General features: G+C 42.6%; 1 long non-coding RNA gene across 1 annotated transcript; it reads left to right on the forward strand.

Moving 5' to 3' along the window:
- The first annotated feature begins 289 nt into the window (after window positions 1-289).
- LOC108790896 lies at window positions 290-9,611 on the forward strand. The gene is made up of 3 exons (XR_001941467.1): window positions 290-405; window positions 8,683-8,803; window positions 9,463-9,611. It is a non-coding gene; the product is annotated as an uncharacterized LOC108790896 (long non-coding RNA).
- Window positions 9,612-15,043: the final 5,432 nt, after the last annotated feature.

The following is a 15,043-nucleotide window of genomic DNA, read 5'->3' on the forward strand; positions in this document are numbered from 1 at the left end:
AAGCACTTAACCCTTGCAGTGCGGGGGTAACCCTATCCCAGTCTATGCAATCATACTATGTGCACCTTGACACAAAATAAAGGTTCTCTGACACACAGAAGTACAAGATTAAAATATTCAGAATCTCTAAACTGCACAAGCCATTTGTAAAACCTTACATTTAAAAATATGCAATGAAATATATAATATAAAACTCATAGTTAACACTATGAATTAAGAGTTATACATGCTACAATGATATACTGACTTTCAAAGATTAACAACCATTGTTAACTGTTCTGCAGACAAAAAATTGTTATACAGAAATAACCTTGGAAACAATTTCAGCCGTTTGTCTCAAGGTGATTCCTGCTATTGAGGATGAAGAATGCCAATATCTCTCATCAGAAAAATGTATAACTCTAGGTAAGACAATTCTAAATAATTTGTCATATCAAATGGAAATTGTTTTAAAATATTAATACGGCTTTAGTAATATTACTGGAAGTATACATGTTTTCACCATTAATCCAATCCCTTTTTCAATCATTTATCATCAGGGGATGTTTTTTTTTTATCTCAACATAAGAATATTGCTTAATAAAATTAATATAGAAAAAGAAAATATGTCGTCTCAATTTCCTTAAAATGGCATATATGCATATAATTGTATCCTCATAGTGATTAGAAAATACAAACAAAACAGTTTCTTTATCTTCATATGACAAATACTAATGTACCCAATTACACCTGTTAACTGATGAAAGATACTCAATTAAAACAGGTTTCTATATATTCCAATAAAAGCAATTGCATACATTGTGAAATATATGGGAAAGGCACACAGTAGTATTAAAGGGCTAGTTCGCCTTTAATTCCAAATTTGTTTAAATTTACGTATGTGCAATTTGCTTTCTCTCTCACTCAGAACGCTCAGTTCAGTTGCTGCAAGAGAGGGAGCGGACTGTGCAAGTGTAGTTAGGCAAGTCCAGTTCTCGTAATCAAGTGCTCGTTTGTCAGGGGCAGGGTTCATATATCAAACATTTGGTTTATCCTGCCATCTAGACGGGACAGAGAGGGGGAGCCTATAGTAGCAATAAGAGAAGAATCATTTTTTTTATTACAATGGAGGACAGTAGTTTAACTTACAATGTAAGTTTTGATGTTTTAGGCCCTCTAGCAACTTCAGCACAAAATTATAGCTAATTATAGCTAATTTGCCTACAAACGTCAGGTGGTCATAATAATCTGGCCATTCAGTGTAAATATATATATATATATATACACAGGCACACACACACACACACACATATATTATACACATATATGAACACACACACAGTTAGGGCTTGAAATAATTGGACACTGACAGAAATGTCACGTTTTGCCTCTGTACACCACCACAACAGATTTGAAATGAAACAACCAAGATGCAATTGAAGTGCAGCCTTTCGTCTTTAATTCAAGGGGTTGAACAAAAATATCAATTGAAACGTATAGGAATGGCGACCATTTTCATACACAGTCCCCTTATGTCGGGGGCTCAAATGTAATTGGACAAATTAACACAATCATAAATAAAATGTTAATTTTGAATACTTTGTCAAGAAACCTTTGCAGGCAATGACTGCTTGAAGTCTGGAATGCATGGACATCCCCAAACGCTGGATTTCCTCTTTTGTGACGCTTTCCAGGCCTTTTCTGCAGCTGTCTTCAGTTGTTGTTTGTTCAGGGGTCCTCCTGCCTTACATTTTGTCTTCAGCAAATTAAATGCATGATCGGTCGGGTTGAGATCAGGTGATTGACTCAGCAATTGCAGAATATTCCACTTGTTTGTCTTAAAAAAACTCCTGGGTTGCTTTCACGCTATGTTTTGGGACATTGTCCATATGTAAATTGAAGTGCTGTCCAATCAACTTCACTGAATGTGGCTAAATATGAGCAGACAATATATTCCTAAACACTTAAAAAATTATCAGACTGCTTCTGTCTTCTGTCACATCATCAATAAACACTACTGGCGTTGGAAGCCATGCATGCCCATGCCATCACACTGCCTCCATTGTGTTTTACAGATGGTGTGGTATGCTTCAGTTCATGGGCCATTCCAAGCCTTCTTTATTCTTTTTTCTTCCCATCAATCTGATACAGCTAGATCTTAGTTTCACCTGTCTAAAGAATGCTGATGCTGTTCCAGAACTGGGCTGGCTTTTGTTTACAGATTTTTGGGCAAAGTCTAATCTAGCCTTTCTAGTCTTAGGCTTATGAATGGTTTGCACCTTGTGGTGAACTCTCTGTATTTGCTCTTGTTAAGTCTTCTCTTTATGGTAGACTTGGATAATGATATGCCTACCTCCTGGAGAGTGTTCTTCACTTGGCTGGATGTTGTGAAGGGTTTTTTTTTTTACCATGGAAAGGATCCTATGATCATCCACCACTGTTTTCTGTGGACGTCCAGGCCTTTTTGTGTTGCAGAGCTCATCAGTGCATTCTTTGTTTCTCAGTGAAAGAACAATGTACCAACTTCTCGATTTGGTTACTCCTAAAGTTCCTGCTATATTTCTGATGGATTTCCTTTTTTTTGGAGCCTAAGGGTGGCCAGTTTCACTTACATTGAGAGCTCCTCTGAACGCATTTTGTGGGTTCACAGAAACAGCTTCCAAATGCGAATGCCACACCTGGAATCAACTCCAGACCTTTTACCTGCATATTGATGATAAAATAATGAAGGAATAGCCCATACCTGTCCATGAAACAGTTTTTGGGTCAATTGTCTAATTACTTTTGGTCCCTTAAGGCCTTGTTCACACCAAATGCAGAGCAGATCCGATCAGGTTTCTGCACACGCACGCTAGTCTTTTAGATGCGTTTTTGGTTAGTTTAACATGGGCTTTCAGTGTGTTCCAGGCATTTTCATGCGTTTTTTATGCATTTGCAGATCCAGAGCAGATCCAGAGCAGGTAAAATAGTGCCTGCTGCAGTTGTACTTTTCCCTCTGTTATCCTGCTTCTTAGTATGCATGTGCAACGCACATCTCTTTCTTACTTTTGTACGTTACACTTTCCTGCTCCTAGGTGTGCCTCTAAGCTACTTACCCTTCCTGGGTGTCCTTGCTTAGCTACCCTATTCAGTATGCTCTGCTGTTCTGCTGTGCATTGTGCACCTTTGCTGGGACTTTCTCTCTCTCTCTTTGTGTGCCACTGTTCCTATCTTCCTCCTCTTGGTTACAAGTTTCTTCCCTTCCTGTTGTTTGTATCCAGTTCCCCGGTGCTTCAACCAGTACTTTTGTGTCTGTGTGGGTGTGCTAGAGGGCCGCAACCTGGAAGGTGTCCAGCAGCCAATCATCCTCACCATTAGAGGCACTGTCGAATACCTGGCCCTTCTTAGATTCTGCGCCTCTAGTGCGTCCTGAGAATGCACAGACCATTAATTCCTCTCTCCCTGTGACCAACATCCCAGATATCCCTCCGGTCTGTGACTCCTACCCACTACGCAAACCCCGGAGCTCACGTACCCTAGTGCCCTGGTCCCTAGACCATGACATTAAGAGGTGGATGCAACAGAACATCTATACCTGCCTCAGTGCATAAACACTTCTGCCTGTACAGATGTGCAGATCCGTGCGAATGAGGCCTTAAAGCAAAAGTGCAGTTGTCCTCTACGGAAAGATGACATCAATGTCTAAGCTCAGTTTGTTCCCAGGTTCCTTATTGTTATATCTACTTCAGTGTGGGTGTTGCCATAGATCAAACTGTAGACCACCCTGTACACAGGCACCTTGTTAGCCTGAGATTTCTTAAGGGACCGTAATATACAGGGGTACGGGTACTCCTAGAATGAGATCCTAATAGGTTGGACTTGATGGACTAATGTCTTTATTCAACCTCAAATACTATGTAACTATGTAACTCGTCACGTACAGTGTACGTGGCCAGTCATATAGGCACAAAGTGACAAGACGTACACTGTACATCTCCCGTCACGAAGGGGTTAAAATATTAGAGGCAGGATTTCATTTGGTTTATTTGGCTGGTGAACAAACCCAAAAGTAAACTTTTTTGTAGCCTAGTGCTAAATATTCCCCTGCTTCCTACAACCAGTCCTTCCTTCTCATGTACCCTCTGGAATGCCCACTCTGTCTGTGAAAAAACTCACTGCTGTGCATGATCTTCTCATCTTCAATTCTTTTAACATCATTGCTGTCACTGAAACCTGGCTTCAGGAATGCGACTCTGCCTCCTCTGCTGCTCTCTCCCATGGTGGCCTCCACTGGACGCACTCACTCAGACCTAGTGGACAGAAAGGAGGTGGGGTGGGAATCCTATACCCACAATGTGCTTTTCAAACTCTGCCTTCACCTCCCTCTCTATCCCTCTCCTCTTTTGAAGCTCACTGTAGTCGCCAATTTTCTCCAGTTTCTCTGAGAATTGCTGTTATATACTGGCCACCTAGACCAGTATCTCACTTTCTTGATGACTTCTCTGTCTGGCAGCCCTACTTTCTCTCCTCAGAGATACCCACTACCATTCTTGGTGATTTTAGCATTGTTAATAACATTAGCACCTCAGGTACCGCTCAATTTCTTAACCTAACCTCTTCTTTTGACCTAACAATGGACACGTGATCTTGTGTTCACTCGCCTATGCACTCCATGCAACCTCTCCAAAACCCCTTTTCCCCTCTCAGACCACAACCTTATCAGTTTCACACTCACCCTGTCCCCAACCCTGATTCCCCGACATGGCACACTTGCACCCAGAGAAACCTTCGCCACCTCGACCCTTCTCTTTTCTGCTACTGACTACGATGACAAAATCTCAACCCTGTCCTGCCCTGACCTGGCTACTTTTGTCTTCAACAGCTCACTCTCATCCTCCGTAGACACCATCGCTCCCCTCACTACACGCAGACTTAGGCCACGTCCACTACCACCATGGCAAACAGAAGAAACAAGAAATCTTAAAAGACATAGCCGCACTCTGGCACTAGGCTTCTGCAAGACCAACTACAAATGAAAAATAAGGAGCGCTACAACCTGCACGAAAGTCCTTGGTTAGGACTGTTTGGCGATGGGTGCCTATATGAGAGACGTTTAGTGTGATGAACAAATGGTTGAAAGAAACATTAATTGGAAGGAAAATTACTCACTTTGGAGGAGGAGATGGTCATTTCATTGGTGTGGAGACTGCATCTACAGGGGAGTCTAATACTCTGATGGAATCATAAATTCTGAGTCCTGAAGAAGCTGGTCGATGTTCCTGGACCAAGCTGTAGCTCTTTCCGAAAAAGCTTGTTGTGGAGATGGTAACGATGGGCTCAGCTGGCCAGGTGAGCCGCAACGGTTGTTTGTATAAGGAAGGAAGCCGCCGGACATTCAGAGAAGTTGTGCGTCGGTTGTCAGGAGCAGTCTATCGTTTTGTTCCAGGTGTTTGTAGGAGGAAGGATGAAGAATAGATCAATGTCCCTAGTCCCACCTGTAGATGCAGTCTCCACACCATCTGCACCATCCAGCTAAGACGTTTACAACAATATCATTATACAGGACATTATACCACCTCTCCCATGGAACGACCATCTACTCCTCCAAAGTGAGTAATTTTCCTTCCAATTAATGTTTCTTTCAACCAATTGTTAATCACACTAAACTTCTCTCATATAGGGACCCACCGCCAAACAGCCCTAACCAAGGACTTTCGTCCAGGTTGTAGTGCTCCTTATTTTTTGTTTTTAGTTGTTTTCCATACAGGACTCCTCATCCTGTGTAAGGAGATAGCACACCTACGAATAACACATTTGTATGTATGTGTATTTTTATATATATATAATGTGTGTGTGTGTGTGTTCTCCAACACCAGTAGTGCGCTCAGCCTACTTCTTGTCTTGTTTCTGCAAGACTTCGCCCTGTATAAAGCTGCCCTCTTAAAATGTAATTCCTCCCTCCGTGCTTCCAAACACACTTATTTGGTCACTCTCAATTACACACTCTCATCCAGACCATCAGCTCTTTTTTACTTTTAACTCTCTAATATGTCCCCCATCGCCACCACCACCCACTAATTCATGCACCGCCCAGGACATTGCCATTCATTTCAAAAACAAAATAGATGCAATCCGGGATGAAATTCCTACAGCCCAGTCACCTTCCCCCTATTCATGTATCAGACCCACCATCACACTTATTACTTTCCTCTTTTGACCCTGTCACCACAGAGAAGGTTACAAAGCTTTTCTCTGACACCCACCTCACCACTTGCCCCCTGGACCCTGTTCCCTCACTACTACTCCGGTCACCCTCTTGCTCTATCCTACACTCTCTCACTCACATTTTCAATCTCTCCCTCTCTACTCGCATCTTTCCTTACCCTCTAAAATATGCACTGGTCACCCCAATACCCAAAAAACCTTCACTGGACCCTACTAACATCAACAATCTTAGACCTATCTCCTTACTCCCCTTCACCTCCAAACTCCTTGAACGCCTTATCTACAACCACTTGAGCTTCCACCTCACTGATAACAATCTCATTGATCCCTTACAGTGCGGCTTTCGCCCCCCAACACTCCACCGATACCGCCCTCCTAAAACTCACTAATGACTTAATAACAGCTAAAAACAATGGCCACTACTCCTTACTCTTGCTATTAGAGCTTTCTGGTGCTTTTGACACTGTTGACCACCCACTGCTCTCTAAAAAACTCCAAACGCTTGGCCTACAATACTCTGCTCTCTCATGGTTCTCCTCCTACCTATCTAAGCACTCCTTTAGTGTAACCTACAAATCTATATCTTCCTCTCCTCTTCAACTTTCTGTTGGGGTCCCTCAAGGCTCTGTCCTTGGATCCCTTCTCTTCTCTATCTACACCTCCCCTCTTGGTCAGTTGATCACCTCACATGGCTTCCAATACCATCTCAATGCTGATGACACTCAAATATGTCTCTTCACTCCACAATTCAACCCCTCAGTCTCCTTGCGTATCACTAATTTACTAACTGATATATCAGTCTGGATGTCACGACACTTTCAAAAACTGAGCTCATGGTATTCAACACCCTCCCCCAACTTTTCGATCATGATTGATAGCACAACTATCCAACCCTCCCCCCATTCGAAGGTGCTAGGTGTCATCCTTGACTCGGACCTAACCTTTCTGCCCCCCATCCACTCACTATCCAAATCCTGCCGCCTTCACCTTCGTAACATCTCCAAAATAAGCCCCTTCCTCACCAATGAAGCCACAAAGCTGCTCACTTGTTGTCTCTCGTCTTGACTATTGTAACTCCCTCCTCGTTGGCCTACCTCTACACAGGCTATCCCCCCTTCAGTCTATCATGAATGCAGCTGCTAGACTTATCCACCTAACCAAACGCTCAGTATCTGCAACCCCCTCTGCCAATCCCTCCACTGGCTTCCAATTGCTCAAAGGATACAATTCAAAATATTAACAACCACTTACAAAGCCATCTACAACTCTGCCCCAAGTTACATCTCCAACCTTGTCTCAAAGTATCGCCCTAACTGTCCCCTCCGCTGCTCCCAAGACCTCCTGCTTTCCAGCTCCATCATCAACACCTCCCATGCTCGCCTCCAGGACTTCTCTAGAGTCTCTCCCATTCTTTGGAACTCCTTACCCCAACCTGTCCGTCTATCTCCCACTCTGACTGCCTTTAGGCAATCACTAAATACTCATCTCTTTAGGGAAGCCTATCACACTTCAAACTAATCTCTGAACTCTTTCTCAAACAATTCATCCCTTACACAGCTACCACCTCATGTATCACTTGCCCCTCCATCTTAGATTGTAAGCCCTCATGGGCAGGGCCCTCCCTACCATCTTGTCTAGAATTGTATTGTAATTATGTCTTCCCTATATTGTAAAGCGCTGTGTAAACTCTTTGCGCTATATGAATCCTGTATAATAATAATAATAATAATAATAAATATTTCTGGTCTTAAAGTGAGCCTATGCCCAGACTATGTATATTAAACTATTTACACATTGTTATAAAAGAAAAACAGATGGCATTGGATAGTGCAGGTAACATTCCTTTTAATAAATAAAGTGATAAACATTGTACTTACAAATGATGACTTTCATCAGGGCATAAAACCAGAACAAATGTCCTCCTATGGAATACCAGGTTGCAGCAACAATTGTTGCCACTTCTTCCCTACAGTGTAGAAATGATCATGCAGCTTTACAGCTGCTCAGATCACTTCTTCGAGAAGGCCAGCCGACGGGACTATGAAGGTAAACAAACTCCTGGCTGCTATAGCGGAGTTTAGATGCCATAGCTGCCACCAATGTAACCCTTATGCCAGTGTCGGCAAAAGAGTTAAAACAAACCCTTTTATTATAAAAGTTTAAAACAGAGTGACTAAAATCTCAGCTTTTTTTTAAAGCCTGCTTTGCATCTAAAAAAAAATTAATAAATATATGTTTCCATTTTAGATGCAACTTAACCATTATTTTAGCAATGTTGAGCAATTCTATGATTGAAATACAAATGAAATGGTTTAGCATCAATAAATGAGGAAATTAGTTTTACCCCAAAATAAAGCCACAGAATGTTCTCATCTGGAAATAAAAAAAATCATTTATACCTAATGATTACCTTCTTTGAGCAGTTTTTGTATGCTGATGCTTTTTAATGTTTAGTATCTGTGTTCTGGCATGACATATACTATGTGTTAACACCATCAGAAAGAAATGGGACCTCAGCAGAAAATGTATCTTGCAGAGTTTATAACATATCTTCAATGAAATGTACATGGATGCTTGGCAAAAATGTTTCCCATAGCACTTCGTACATACTTTCTCTCAAGTAAGTATATTATGTGGTACTATGTTATACAATACTATTGGGTTGAACATGGTCTTGAGTGGGTTGATTTTCAGGACCTGGATCTGCAGCTATAATAGCCTATCTGTAGCAAGCAGATGGTCACCTTATATCCCTAAATGACCACCTACTATTTTATGAACTGTTAAAGGACATCTTACTAGTTATGTCTAAGCACTATTTAGTGGGAACTAGAGTACTAACATAGTTATTCACAAAAGCGTAAAGAGTTTGGAGAAGGCAGGATAAGCGAACAATCTAGGACAACATAGCTGAACTGGAAATGGAGCTGAATATGATAATTTTTCCAAATCAGCTATTTTGGCCCAGATTGTTCAATTCTCCTGCCTTCTCCAAACTCTTCACTCTTTTGTGAATAACCTTGTAAGTCATTACATTCACACTTCCCATCACAAGTGATGGAGAATCTCCACAATCCTCTGCATGCTCTGTAACTAGCAAAAACTGGGATTGTAATTGTAGGTCAGCTGATGAAGGGTAGAGGAGCCCACGCTGTAGAATATGATATTTTAAGGAACATTGGGAGCTTGACATCAGGGCACAGAAGAGTTATATTAACATGTTTGTTTTTGTATTTTAACATGTTTTGTATTAATATTAAGACTTTTACATTTCCTTAGACAAGGAACTACAAGCATACAGTGTCAAGAATATGAAACAAATTTCCATGCAAGGACTGGTTCTTGCACATTTCATGATTTGAGAGTACACTTTTTCGAGGACGCCACTATCTTTGTACAGGGCTCAGATCCTGGGATGGAGGTGTTTGGAGAACGCATTCAGCTTGCACACATAGGTAAAGTACACAATTTGGAATGGCCGAAGAATGGCTTTTGGGGGGGTTATTTCCGAGGTCACAAATTAGGAGGTCAAAGCTAACCTTTTGCCTTTTGAATCTGCTTTCTCTGAGATTCCACTAGAAGAAGTAGGACATTAAATAGTCATATCTAATGATGACATAATGTTGCAGAATTATAAAATCTGAATTATTTGAAGTAAAACATAGATTTCATGTTTTATGTTACAGAAATTTTCAATCCGCCAAGAGATATTTCAGTGACATCATTTACAGACAGCATTACAGTATATTGGCAAAGTCCACAAAAACAATATGATGCTAGTGATGAATGTTTCGAGTACATCATTGAAAAGAACCAGGTACAACACACACAGAATACCTAAAATGTTTCTCAGTTTTTCATCTATGAACTTGAAACTCTAGATAGATTCACAAATGTTGAATTCAACACATTTCAAAATCTTTATTCACTTTAGTATATAATTGCAACCCAAAATCTGACATAGTTTATGATAGAACTATTACACATACATGTGAATTAATTAGGTTTAGTTAGAAAATTAGTTTTATGTTTATTCTCTCTACAAGGCCAACTATAAATAGGAAAAGCTTTTTGAAAGTTTTGGCCTGAGTGGTGAACATAAACAATGGACTGCCTCACAATAGACCACAGTCACCTGTTGCACGCTGGCAACAGCCTACTGCCACAACTGACAGTGAGGTGTCTCAGGTGGCAAAAGGGCATTTCTGGGACATTCAAGCTTACCCCACCACCATACCAGTATTTAGCTCTCCCCTGTAGGTTCTGTGCTATTATCTAAGCACAGTAGGCTGGAGTGAGGCAAACATTTTGGATTTGGTGGTCACATCAACACACAAGGGATACCCATTGGTCTTGTTGTGTGATTGTGTCACATGATCCACAGGCTAACAGTGCCCCTAATTGATTCGTGTTGCCAGATAACCCACATCTGCTCCACATAATATATTAGGCCTATTATATACAGTACATGAGAGGATTATGCTCAGAAAGAAAAGTTCCACAATTTGCCCCACAGTGTGACCTATCGTAAGTGATGGTATGAGCGTTTTCTTCTGTCTGCAGATTCACAAAGGCCGCTTATACCTTTTTAATCATGTGTACATTGGCTCGCAAAAGAAGTCGTACTGGCCTATATTTGGTGTGCCACATACTCTCTGTATACATCCTGCAAAAATATAATTAACTACAGCCAGGGGCGGACTGACAACACATGGGGCCCCCGGGCAATACAAGATTATGGGGCCCCCTTGTGCTCCACCCATATACAAGCCCCACCTGCATAGACATTCTTGTGCCACAGAAATTTTTTCTCTACATTATTTTTCAAATAGTGGGCCAATTCACTAAAAGATGATTTGCCAGGGAATTGGTAGGAGAATTTCAAAATCTAGACCATTGGTAGCCAAACTCCAGCCCTCCAGCTGTGGTGGAACTACAAATCCAATGAGGCATTGCAAGATTCTCACAGCCACAGACATGACTCCCGGAGAGAGATGCATCATGGGATTTGTAGTTTCACCACAGCTGTAGGGCCGGAGTTTGGCTACCCCTGATCTAGACCAATATAGACAATTTGGAAAGTGAGCTAAAGGGCCGAATGCATAGCAAACCTCAGACCAGAACCAAGACACTGCAGACCTCAGGCCAGAACCAATACACGGCAGACCTCAGGCCAGAACCAATACACGGCAGACCTCAGGCCAGAACCAATACACGGCAGACCTCAGACCAGAACCAATACACGGCACACTTCAGACCAGAACCAATACACGGCACACTTCAGACCAGAACCAATACACGGCACACTTCAGACCAGAACCAATACACGGCACACTTCAGGCCAGAACCAATACACGGCACACCTCAGGCCAGAACCAATACACGGCACACTTCAGACCAGAACCAATACACGGCACACTTCAGACCAGAACCAATACACGGCACACTTCAGACCAGAACCAATACACGGCACACTTCAGACCAGAACCAATACACGGCACACTTCAGACCAGAACCAATACACGGCACACTTCAGACCAGAACCAATACACGGCACACTTCAGACCAGAACCAAAACACAGCACACTTCAGACCAGAACCAATACACGGCACACTTCAGACCAGAACCAATACACGGCACACTTCAGACCAGAACCAATACACGGCAAACTTCAGACCAGAACCAATACAAGTAGAACTAAGGTCAGAACCAATAGAAGGCAGACTTCAGACCAGATCCAATACACGGCAGACCTCAGATTAGAACCAATACACTGCAGACCTCAGACCAGATCCAATGTACGGCAGATTGGGCAGTTAGAACGACACATACACAGCGACATCACACAGTCTGATCCCCATGTGATGTCACCCGCACACAAACATTAATGGGCAGCAGGTGTAGAGGGACTACAAATCCCAGCACACATAATACAGCAATGCAGAATAATACCACCAGCTATAGAGGATTATCAGAAATATATTGTACAGCAATGCAAAATGGCATTGGCTATAGAGAACTACAATTCCAAGCAATACATTACACAACAATGCAGAATACCATAAGCTGTAGACGATTATACATCCCAACAATACATTATACAGCAATGAAGAATACCAGCAGCTATAGAGAACTACAATTCCAAGCAATACATTACACAACAATGCAGAATACCATCAGCTGTAGAGGATTATAAATCCCAACAATACATTATACAGCAATGAACAATACCAGCAGCTATAGAGAACTACAATTCCCAGCAATACCATTATGGCATCAGCTATAGAGGACTATAACTCCCAGGAATACATATTACAGCAATGCAGGATAATATGAAGCTACATACTCTATGTTGCTCTGGGTTCACCGCCTCCAGGGGTGAACCCACCGCCTCATGTCTCCAGGGTCTCAGGAGGGTTGTGCAGGCTCTCAGGAGGTTGTGCGGGCTCTCAGGTGGCCAGTGTGAGCTCTCAGGTGGGCTGTGTGGGCTCTCATCAGGGATCTAGAGAGTTTCACGGGTGCATGTGGGTTCAACAGAGCCGGCTCCCTAATTAGGCTCTCAGGTGGCCAATGCGGACTGTCAGGTGGTCAGTGCGGGCTCTCTGCTGGTCAGTGCAGGATCTGTGGTGGCCAGTGGGGGCTCTGTGGTAGCTCCCAGGTGGGTAGTGGGGGCTCCACTGTGGCCAGTGGGGGCTCCCTGGTGGTTAGTGGGAACTCCTTGGTGGCCAGGGGGGCTCTGTGGCGGCTCCCTGGTAGACAGTGAGGGCTCCCTGGTGTAGGGTGACCATTCGTCCCCGATTTCCGGGGACAGTCCCCAGATTGAGGAGACCGTCCCCGGGAACATAAAATAAAACTTTTTTTAAATACTCACCTGATCTCTAGATACACAGACGAGCTCAGCCTCCTGTCTCCCACGCTGTCAGAAGCTGCATACAGTGCGCCGGTTTAAGTAATAACCATCACGCTCTGTATGCAGCTTCTGACAGCGTGGGAGATGGGAGGCTGCGCTTGTCGGTGGATCCAGGGATCAGGTGAGTATTATAAAAAAATATATATACAGTTGTGTTAAAAAGTGTTGGCCCCCTTCCTGATTTTTCATTGTTTTGCATGTTTGTCACACTTTAATGTTTCAGATCAGCATCATAATGTTTCAGACATCAGGGCTGGCTAGATGAGGCAGACGCGGCCCTCTAATCAGGCATGTTAGAGGGCCGCCCGGTGGGGCCTCTCGATTAGAGAGCCGCATCTGCTGCAGGTGGACTGGCAGGGATCAGTGGTGCAGGTGGCAGAGAGGCAGTGGAGGGAGGGAGCCATTGCACCTGCGGCTGGGACCTTCATTTAGTGGGGGAACGGCCGAGGGCACTCGGGCTATGCCCGACTGCCTGAATGGATCAGTCCGCCCGAGTACAGCCTAGGCATGGCGAGGGCATACAGTGGTTACCTCTGTTCATGTTATGTATTGGTCACAGTCTGGTAAATATGTCCACTACTTTATTACATTAATGGCAGAGGTTGCAGAAATTGCAGACTATGCTCCTCACACACAAACCTTTAGATGCTGATCAGCATTACAGCAGCTAGAAAATAAAAATGCCCTAGCAACTGCTTGTAGATGACATCAGTCCTTACTCAACAGAAACACTTCTGGCCCACTGTCTAGGGAGCATATAAAATCAATTCTGCAGACACTGAGATATCTGAAACACAAGGACAAAAGAAGATCGGTGGACACATTGGAAGTCCTGTGGGCCCACCACATGTGAATAACAGGCTGGGTGGGGCCCAGCTTTACCCTGTGGAAGAGCCAACTGCTGAAGGATCTTTTTGAAAATTATTTATTTTTTGTTTAAGCATGCATATTAATTCACCATTCTGCTGCTCTTGGCCTTATTATATAGAGACTATAGCAATCCTTTTTGAAGATCCATTCCAACTGATCGATCCCTCAGAAGTTAGAGACAATAGCATTCCTTCAGGAAGATCTATTCTGCACAAGCAATCCCCCACAAGTTAAGCCAGTGATGCCTTTATAGGTTTGGTTCTTGGCTGGATCAAGTGACATATTATTTCTGGTCTCTGGGTATCTTCATCCTTGTATGGGAATCATTCTGAGTAGAATATAATAATATATTTCTTGTATGCTTTTCAGAATTCATATAATCCTACAAGCAATCCATTTACAATTTCAAATATAGAAAAGGAATGCTCAGTCAGAATGAGAGCCAAAGGAATAATGAAATGTGGCATGAATACACACTGGGGAGAATGGAGTAAATGGATACCCTGTGGTAAGATTACAGTGTACACAATACTACTATTTACCGTAACTATTTTTGATTACGTGCAGAACATTTTAACTTTTACATGACAACGGTAAATATAAAAAGGCAGATATCAATAAACTTTTATTTGTTTTGATGTTTCCTTTTTTTTAATTTGTGGTCTTTTATTAAACCAGTTTACTTCTAAAACATTTAGCAATGGGGTTATTCATTCGGCAATAATTTTGCATACTTATGGTATTGAAGTTATGGGTATATTTTTTTTTGGAAAACATGCAAGACTTTCTTTTGGTAGTATTTTTTTAAAGTTCCATATATTTTTAACTCCAAAAGAAACAAAAATTTGGAAAAAATGTTTTTATACTTACCCAGTAGTTTAAAAACAGCTATTGTGGGGCGCATGCGCGCGGTGTTCCGGGAAGGTCATGCTTTAGACCCGCTCCGTCCTCCTCCGACATTGAAGGGGAATCGCGCCGCTCACCCTGACTAAACCGCTAGACGGAGGTGGTGACGGACGTCACGGCCATGTCTTCCGCCGGTCCCAAATCGCAACAACGGGGGAGATATGCAGGTGAGA

This window comes from Nanorana parkeri, unplaced genomic scaffold, assembly GCF_000935625.1.
Source record: "Nanorana parkeri isolate BGI_ZX_2015 unplaced genomic scaffold, ASM93562v1 scaffold510, whole genome shotgun sequence".
In the NCBI taxonomy this organism is placed as follows: domain Eukaryota; kingdom Metazoa; phylum Chordata; class Amphibia; order Anura; family Dicroglossidae; genus Nanorana; species Nanorana parkeri.